The sequence below is a fragment of the Sardina pilchardus genome, chromosome 22 (genome assembly GCF_963854185.1).
Source record: "Sardina pilchardus chromosome 22, fSarPil1.1, whole genome shotgun sequence".
In the NCBI taxonomy this organism is placed as follows: Eukaryota; Metazoa; Chordata; class Actinopteri; order Clupeiformes; family Clupeidae; genus Sardina; species Sardina pilchardus.
The window spans coordinates 21488911-21496944 of NC_085015.1; the positions used below are offsets into that span (position 1 = coordinate 21488911).

At 38.3% G+C, this 8034-nt stretch overlaps 1 long non-coding RNA gene across 1 annotated transcript; it reads right to left on the reverse strand.

The window, feature by feature from the left end:
* Positions 1–697: 697 nt before the first annotated feature.
* On the reverse strand, positions 698–2208 carry LOC134069911 (uncharacterized). The gene is made up of 3 exons (XR_009936868.1): positions 2075–2208; positions 1906–1993; positions 698–871 (listed from the first exon to the last, which is right to left on the reverse strand). It is a non-coding gene; the product is annotated as an uncharacterized LOC134069911 (long non-coding RNA).
* Between the last annotated feature and the right edge of the window lie 5826 nt (positions 2209–8034).

The window sequence follows — 8034 nt, forward strand, 5'->3', positions numbered from 1 at the left end:
GTGAGCTCTGGGGCATCTGTAATGGCAATGCCTTACATGAGTCCAATACCTGTTAAACTATTTACATTTTAGGAAGCGTACAGTATACCAGCACACTGACACAACTTTAAATTGGCTCTACTGTGATTGAAAGAGAAACATTTCTGACACATTTGTATTGTTCTGATGCTGAGAAACCAAACTTAAAAAAAAAAAAAAAAAAAAAAAAAAAAACACAATTCCTTACCTATCTCTCATCCGGTGCTGCTGATTCAGTCTGCAGAGCCTGAAACACCTTTAAAATTATGGTTTTTTTTATTATTATATTGTTAATGTTATTCAATTGTTACAATAAAAATTCTCATTTCACATTTACAAGAGCACATTTTTAACAAGAGTTACAAAACAAAACTGCAGCACTTGATGTTTATGTTGAACATAATTTAAGCCCTACATGGCTGTCTTTGTACAGGTTAGAAGTATACAGTAGTAGATGATCTCAGTGTACTGCAGTTGGAAAATGCATAATTTTTGTAGACTTAACACTCATTCTATGCAGATTCCGAGGAGGAATTCTATGACAATAATAATAGATATTTCTGCAAGAGCCGAAATACAATATTAGCTATTTACTAATCGATTTATACGTGTAGTTACTTTTTAATTGAGTTGTTTATTCCTTTGTTAATTCTTTGTTTTTATTCTTACCACTGGTTGTTGTTGTTGTTGTTTCCTGAAGCGAAGTATAAAAATCACGATGCCTGCTATTATAGGCAGAATCAGCAATATTACTATGGCAGTGATACCACCAGGTGTGATGCCACTTCGTCCACATTCAGCATCAGAGGATGATGTTCCCTCTAGAATAGCATCCATTTTCAATGATGCACACCTATAAAGATTAAACACACATTACAGTGCTTGTCTTGACACAAGCACATTTACAAAAGTTTAACCATAGCTGAGTGGCTAATCAGGACCTTTCAGTGGGCTGTTAATGTTTTGGGGCCAGTCTGAATACTGTATGTTGCTTTTGAAGGTCATCTGCTACGTCCTTGCAGCACTTCAGCAGCCTGGGCTGTGTGATCGCAGTCCCTCACTCATTATTTCCCAAATATCAACGTAGCACTCACAAAATCTATTCGCATAACAGAAATCGCAACCAAGTCTGTATTTTCAGTCATTTAGGGAGTATAAATAAGCAGCCCTGTACAAACTCTCGTGCAGGGCAGATATATAGGCTAGGAATGATAATTAATTTTATTGTAAATTAATAATCCTAGATCTCAAAAGCCCTCAGAAATAAAACATAATTTAAAAAGTCCTCATAACATGGAAGGTCTAACGTTCACAGAGTGTAAACGGGGTAGCCCCATTGAACAAAAACTAAAGGAGCTTTCAAATTCAGCAAAGCAGAGAGGAAGAAAGGGCACATTTATGGGGCTACCTACAGAACTTGCCTAGCTCGTAGCTAACAACAAATAGCCTTAAGTTGCCTTTGCTAAATGGAATTGGTGAGTATTGAAGTCTCAATATTTCTCATATGTCTCCTGAAATGAAATTATATATATGATGGATAGGTTGCTTCCAAGCTACCAAAGTTTATGTGCAAGAAGAACAATCAAAAATGTCAAACTATAGGAAGTAGGAACTGATCATTAGGCTACATGTTTCCATTGGCAGCAACTATTTTTATTAGCACAAGGGCTGTTCCTATCTTGAGTACATTATTAACTCTTACCCTGTTGCTGTAAGTCTGCCAAATGAATGAATATAATGTAATGTATCCTATAATGTAAATATATCCTGGTCCTATCCGGGATTAAACACACGTTACAGTGCTTGTCATGACAATGATGCACACCTACAATGCTTATAATGACAGAAAACAAACATGCAAAGGTGTATCTATTTAGATATTCTTACTGTCTGTGTGGTCTGCAGGATGTGAATGATCCATCTGAGTATGTGTTATTGCCACAGTCGCCACACAGCGTATCAGAGGAAGCTGAACCTGCAGAAGATATTGGATTTACTCATGAGCACTGAACATTGAGCTCATTACATCAAATCAACAACTCAAAGACGTGCTGACCATTCTGTCTGATGTACTGTCCTGGTGAGCACTTTGTGTGTTCCACAGCTCCTCTGCAGCCATCTTTGACTGGGTCAGTGCAGTAGTGACCTTCCAGAGGCTCACAGCGTGTGTCTGCGGTGGTGCTGCACCCCTCCCCACTCTCAGACCTGCAACTATACAGAAAAATAAGTTATTCTTCTAGCCTTCTGTCATAATTACTTAGAAAATGTCACAAACAACAGATGATGCATCATGAGTGTCCCAGAGATGTCATCAGTCACATATAGGAGATTATTCATTCATTATTCAAGTTCATATGCGAGTCAAGGCAAGTGACCCAATACCTTTGGCATGTAGTGTAGACTAGAAGCAGACTAAAGAGATGGCCCTTAGATGCGTCTATGGTGCAGCTATTAGAGATAAAAATACCATGGAAACAGTCTCCATGGAAATGAGGGGTTAATAATGTACATTGGCCACTTCTCAGCCATATCAAGTTACAGTAAATGTCAAAGGATTTATGAGCATGTCACCGGCAGCTGTTCAGTGGCCTGTGGAGAAGTAAACTAAACTACTGAGAAGTAAACTAAACTAGAAAGCAAGTGTTTACATTTTCTGTGTTTTACCTTGATTCACTTCACCCTTTCCTTTAAAAAAATGTCAATGGACAGCATGAATTAGATAGGCCTAAAGCCGACTTCTGCAACCTTGACATTGAAAACTATTCAAAAGGTCTCTGAATAGTTGGAGGGCCAATGTCTCCTCTGCCAGGGAGTCCTAGCCAGTCCACACACACCAACAGCACACTAACACAGAACACACAGTCCAAAGACACCAATAACACACTAACACTGCAGACACAGAGACAAGAAAGACTAAGGAGAGCTAAAAGAACAAATTAGAATGAAATACAACACTATACACAGTAGCCTGGCATAGCCCTCCGTAAGCAGCCACTCAATTTCATTTCCCTACAGCATTACTCGTCTGGGTCTGGGTCTGGGTCTGATCCACTGATCTATAAAGAATATTCTTTATAGATCAGTGGTCTGATCCTATTGGACTCGATTTCTCAGGATGCATTCCATCCTGAACAATCAGCCAACGGGGGGAATGGGGGGAGGCGGGTGTTAACGATGACGTTGAGCATATGCACGTAGCACGTTGTAGTCTCTAGCTGTCACGACCAAACGTTAGTGATTGGGTAAAATCAGGCCCAATGATTTCAAACTTCAACAGAGTTCACGCCTCCTGCCTGAAATCGATTCTGAATGGAGTAGGTCCAGACTGTACGATATTATGACCTCTGTATGACATTAGCATGAGGGTTTGGTATGACCAGGCTATACACGCAGTGACACTGTTCATTATTTGTGAGAGTGGCATAGGTGTATGAGTGTGGGTGGAAGTGGTGTATATGTATGCAGAGATGACTCAACAAGGGTGTGCATGTATGCGTGGGTGTGTGTGCGTGTGTGTGTGTGTGTGTGTGTGTGTGCGGGTGGGCCTAGGTCTGCATCTTGCCAATGGCAGACCATTTATAAATGAGTTAAACAGCACCAAATTAGTAGTATCACTAAACTAGAGAACAAAATTATTATCACGATTCATTCATTTCAAAATATGAGATTAATTTGGGTTTTTTTTTTGTAACCGTTTGACAGCCCTAGCTATTAGTAATCAGTAAAGCTATAGATGACTGACTAAGTCGATCTGCACCTCTAAAATGTTAAAATACTGATGATAATGTCAGTGTCTTACCAGCAGAACAGACCGGACAGCATCCACCTTTAGAGAGGTACTCAGCTCTACCACACACAGTTTGCAGTCCAGAGTAACAATTACATGGTAGAACAAACCAAATCGTGATGAAACTGCAAAAAAATCTGCCTTTCAGATTTTCAGATGTTTTTCCGTGAAATTTGTTCATGATATGAAACTGTAGATGGTATATGTATATGGTCGAATTATGGAAAAACGTGAAATTCAACGTTTTAACCCGGAAGTTTGTTTATTGTTGATTTTCTCAAAATAGCATAGTGCGCAAAGCGACTGATTTCGCTTTGCAGGTCACATTTGGATTTGTTTATCTTTGTTTGCATTTTGGACATTGAAATATGTTTTGATTGACACCAAAGTGTAATCCAGCTTTGCAGCACAAGAAATAGAGGGCAAAAAACACAGAACAAAAAACTAAAACATCAGCTGAAGAACCACTAGTCTCCCTGTAACTACAGTGCGATCAACCAGTCAGGAATCCTCCAGCGCCTACAAGAGAGCAGAGAGAAACAGCTGCCATTAGTTGTGGGCGCTGGATAATCCTGTGGGTTGGGTTTTAAACTAAAATAATCTACTATAGGTGCCTATATAGGCTCACTTATATAAGATCTCCAGTGTTCTTTTCCTTTACTCCAAAATATGTTTAAAGTGCACAGTCATATTTGCTAAAGTTTTGGGTCATGTCAGTCTACACAAGTTATTGGGCTACAACAATCTGTAATGGCCCCAATTGATTACTTTTACTATGCCTAGTTTAGTCTATGTTATGGTTATGGTATTTAGCAGACATTTGGTTCAATGCGACATACTAATAACAATACAATAGTTCAATTTAACAGCAAACTATTTAAAAGTAGGTTATATTGCATTAAGGAGAATAGCAATAGTACAACAATGTAGTAACTAAATACAAACCATAACACATAAGAAACGTCTATTAACTAAGTGCATGTTGAACAGATATGCCTTTAGACCCCTCTTGAAAGACCCAAAACTATCACAGAAATGGAAAGCACTTGGTAACTCATTCCAATAAGGAACCACTGAGGAAAAGAGTCTTGAATTTGACCTAGCGTTTATGGCTGGTCGATACAACAGACGATCATCAGAAGACTGTAGTGGGTGGTTATACGGATATAAAGTACATCTTGATCATTAAAGATAGCAGGGAGCAGATCCAATCAGAGTCCTGGCCAATTTATGACAGATATAAATTGAATTCTGGCCAGTAGAGAGTAACTAGGAGAGGAGTTACATGTGTCCTCTTTGGCTGATTGAATACCAGGCGTGCTGCAGCATTCTGAAACATGTGTGTGTGTGTGTGTGTGTGTGTGTGTGTGTGTGTGTGTGTGTGTGTGTGTGTTGGGGGGTTATGTATTTGTGGGGGAGTATGGTGTTGATCTGTGTGTGTGGGGATGGGTGGTCCCTTACCAGCAACCCATCACTCAACACCACCATCTACAAGCGATGGGGTACAGTTGCGATACAGTAGATGAACATGTATAAAACATGTATTTCATGGCCCTCCATGGACAGAATTTCATGAATTTTGCCATATCGGTAACAGAGTTAATAACTAGCCTAAGCCTATTTCCATTTTCAAAACCATGGAAAGGTACATGTAAACAACAACAGAATGAGAATAAAATCGGTAATATCTTTCACAATTACTTTCAGATAAATTAGCTTTTGAAGAGCATAAAATCCTAATGCCTGACACTCTGTACTTGTCATTATCTTCATGCTGTAGGCCTAATCTTTGATCTACGTAGCCTATAGGCTGGGCGAATATAAACAAACGTGGCCGTTTTGCAAGCTTTTAGGCTACCTGATTGGTAATCACATCAGATGTGTTTTGTAGAGATATCGTCTATAAAGTTTTAGCTTTTGTTTTACGCTACTTGATGTAAATATGCGCGTGATCTTCATGTGGAGTCTTGTGTCAGATAGGGTCTGATCTTCCTACTAATGTAGGCTATAATGTACAGTAATGTAGGCTATAGTCTGGATAAACCGTCATGATTTTGACATTGAGACTACAGAGAAGTTAACGCACCGATCTAGTTGGGCTCAGAAAAGATGCGTGAATCTGGCTACCAACACTGCGCCATCTGGCATTAACACGGAAATCAAGTCGTAGGCTATAACAAAGCATCATTTGCATCCTACTTTTCAGTCGCACGCTGGCAGATTTTTTTGCCTGCCGGTCGGTTGCGCTTGCTGTTCTCGCACTAAAAAGGCCCAATGTTCGATTTGTGCTCTAGCCAGAGACGGTTTATAAAGCAACTAGACACTAGGTGCACTCGACATGTCAAGTCGGCTGCAAACGCATGCAGTCGAATGCAAACAGAAACGTAATTTGAGTCATGTGCAGTGCATGCTGGTTAGACGTGTTTTTTTTTTTTTTATTGCAAAAATACAAGTTACATGTTATATCAATCAATTATTTCATATACCATTCAACATGTATATACAACAGCATATCAACCATACAGATAAAACAGAGTGTACTTATCACATTGCCAGGGGAACAGTCTAAAGAAATACATTGAAAAGATCACAAGCAGTAATAGTTTTAAAAGCTTTTGGTTTAGTACAAAATCTGATAGAGCAAATGTATTGCTTAAACTCATTGCTAAATGCAATAAAACACGGTATTTTCCCAAGAAACTTATTTTTATGAATATAAAATTTAGCCTTACTGTAATACTAAGTAGATCATTTAAGAATAGCGCATTAGAAATTTGTTCATTTTCCACAAGACCAAATAGTACATTTTTCCAGAATAGTTAAAAATTTTCATCAATGTTATTCACAATAAAAAAGACATAGACTACGCCAGAACTCTTTTACAATGGGGCATTCCCAGAACAAGTGTACCATAGTTTCAGGAGATCTTCCACAAAAGGTGCAATTCACATCTATATCTTTCTTGAATCTTTTTTCTATATATGCTTTAGTCGGGTAAACTCTATGAATCATCTTGAAGGACACTTCTTTCACCTTGTTTGTTATTAGGTAGCGATTAGGAAGGAGCCAGACTTTCTTCCACACAATATTATCTACAAAATTAGACCAGAAGGCAATTACATACGGTAGCGAGGTAACATCTCTCTGAAGCAGAGCTCTTATACATCTATTGTTACCATGGGTCTTAGAAAAACATATTTTACCTACGGATGTACATGATGGAGATAACAAGGACAACTGTAAAGGATCTGCTCTCTGTTGTGCTTTAAAAAGCATACAGACTCCAGACGGTATGGCACCAAAAACTTTGGCATAGTCCCCAGGTGTTACAGGTAGGCCTATACCATATTCTGACAAAAAGTCTTCATAAGAAAAGAGGATACCTTCCCTATTAAATAACTGATCTACCCATATTATATTATTATCAAACCAATATTTCATGAAGAGAGACTTGTGCTTATACAGAATGTCCTTGTTATTCCACAAGTAATAGCTATGAGGTGAAAAATTGTGTTTGTAGATGAGAGACCATGCTAAGAAAGCCTGGCGATGGAAAGCAGATAGTTTCATAGGGACCTTATCAATGTTATAGTTACAAACAAGAAAAAAACTTAATCCACCCATTTGAGATAGCAGATGTTGCAGAATTACATTCCATATGGAAAAGGGATTTCTAAAAAATTGTTTCAGCCAATTCATCTTAAATGTATTATTCAAAGTACAAAAGTCTAAAAAATTGAGCCCACCATTTTCATACGAATTCATAACAACAGTTTTCTTTAAATAATGAGTCTTATTTTTCCACAGGAAATTGAAGAGCATAATGTCAATCTTTTTTAGTAGTTTTTCATCAACATGTAAAGCTAAGGCTGTATATGTCAGTCTGGATAGGCCTTCTGCCTTAGTAAGCAATAAAAAAGTAGGATGGGCTCAAAGTTCAAAGTTGTCCTTCTTTGCTGGTCCTTTGTTATTACTATTCCTAAATATGACACTTCAGTTTTTACTGGAATGCCATGGAGGGCAGACTTGGAACAGTTCTTAATTGCCATAACCTCACATTTATTTATGTTTAAGTATAGGCCTGATGCTTTAGAGAACATTTGGATAGCCTCAAGCGCAACAGGGATTTGGTTATCATCCTGTAGGAAAAGTGTAGTGTCATCTGCTAGTTGGGTGATAACCAATTCTCTATTAATCAAAGATATTCCCTTTACTGGGCCAGTTTTAAT